The sequence below is a fragment of the Ylistrum balloti genome, unplaced genomic scaffold, assembly GCF_031769215.1.
Source record: "Ylistrum balloti isolate Yb309-2 unplaced genomic scaffold, AGI_CSIRO_Ybal_v1 Utg369598, whole genome shotgun sequence".
NCBI classification, from domain to species: Eukaryota; Metazoa; Mollusca; class Bivalvia; order Pectinida; family Pectinidae; genus Ylistrum; species Ylistrum balloti.
The window spans coordinates 459,520-461,597 of NW_026781880.1; positions in this window are offsets into that span (position 1 = coordinate 459,520).

Here is a 2,078-nt window from a genome sequence, read left to right on the forward strand (position 1 = left end):
CACTGCGGTACCCGACCATTGTTATGCCTTTAATGTCAACACTATAATCGCTTCCACTATTTGGTTTGCTACTCTGAATCCTCAGTGACTTGTGATTAACTTCACTACATCTAGTGTTCATCGGCTGCTAAACATATTTGTGGATTAGAACAGCTCTAAACAGCTTGCGAAACAGTAAAATGTTTTCCATGTAACGAAAATGTTGAATGATCCTAACAAACGTTAATGTTCATATATCTTAGTTATCAGGTATCCTGTAGGTGCAGGTTTGAACATATTTCAATGATTTATTTCCTACTTTAACTTTGTCTGTCCTGTGTGCAGTATATTATAGCCGACTAATTAATCAATAATAATAGCACCTCGCGAGAAGCTTTTAGGAATATAACAAAATGCTCCGTCCGCTAGCTTTTCCTTGTTTTCAAGAGACAACAGTTTCTGGTCTTCACCTCCCAAATCACCAAATAATAATGCAGTCGTTTCTTGTTAAAGTGGCTTTTTTCCACTTTTAAGACTTTTTTCAACAAGCGTAGAAAAGAGGTCTCATTATTGAGAACGTGATAATAGTGAGATATCAGAAGCGGACTTGCCAATGAGTCTATATTCTTCTCACTATTGAGAACGTGATAATAGTGAGATATCAGAAGCGGACTTGCCAATGAGTCTATATTCTTCTCACTATTGAGAACGTGATAATAGTGAGATATCAGAAGCGGACTTGCCAATGAGTCTATATTCTTCTCACTATTGAGAACGTGATAATAGTGAGATATCAGAAGAAGCGGACTTGCCAATGAGTCTATATTCTTCTCACTATTGAGAACGTGATAATAGTGAGATATCAGAAGAAGCGGACTTGCCAATGAGTCTATATTCTTCTCACTATTGAGAACGTGATAATAGTGAGATATCAGAAGCGGACTTGCCAATGAGTCTATATTCTTCTCACTATTGAGAACGTGATAATAGTGAGATATCAGAAGCGGACTTGCCAATGAGTCTATATTCTTCTCACTATTGAGAACGTGATAATAGTGAGATATCAGAAGCGGACTTGCCAATGAGTCTATATTCTTCTCACTATTGAGAACGTGATAATAGTGAGATATCAGAAGCGGACTTGCCAATGAGTCTATATTCTTCTCACTATTGAGAACGTGATAATAGTGAGATATCAGAAGCGGACTTGCCAATGAGTCTATATTCTTCTCACTATTGAGAACGTGATAATAGTGAGATATCAGAAGAAGCGGACTTGCCAATGAGTCTATATTCTTCTCACTATTGAGAACGTGATAATAGTGAGATATCAGAAGAAGCGGACTTGCCAATGAGTCTATATTCTTCTCACTATTGAGAACGTGATAATAGTGAGATATCAGAAGAAGCGGACTTGCCAATGAGTCTATATTCTTCTCACTATTGAGAACGTGATAATAGTGAGATATCAGAAGAAGCGGACTTGCCAATGAGTCTGTATTCTTCTCACTATTGAGAACGTGATAATAGTGAGATATCAGAAGAAGCGGACTTGCCAATGAGTCTATATTCTTCTCACTATTGAGAACGTGATAATAGTGAGATATCAGAAGAAGCGGACTTGCCAATGAGCCTATATTCTTCTCACTATTGAGAACTTGATAATAGTGAGTTATCAGGAGAAGCGGACTTGCCAATGAGTCTATATTCTTCTCACTATTGAGAACGTGATAATAGTGAGATATCAGAAGAAGCGGACTTGCCTGATGTAATTTTAGAATATCTATATATATCCCAGCACTTAAGGTTCTAAGTAGGTCAATCAACCACTACAATTTTTGCTTGACCTCCATAATTTCATAAGCTTAGTCTTTGTTTTCATCTTCACCCATGTAGTTTAACCCATCACAATGTTTTTCTTGATTTCTATAATTTATAAGGTAATTCTATGTTTTTGTCTTTTATTTGAGGTCGTAACACTTAAACAATTTTCTGTAACAGTCAGCGACTAAAAAATGATAAATAATTGAGTTATTTGTAATGTTGAGCTATAGAATAACTGATATCCAAATTTAGGTTAAACATAATAAAAAATGAAA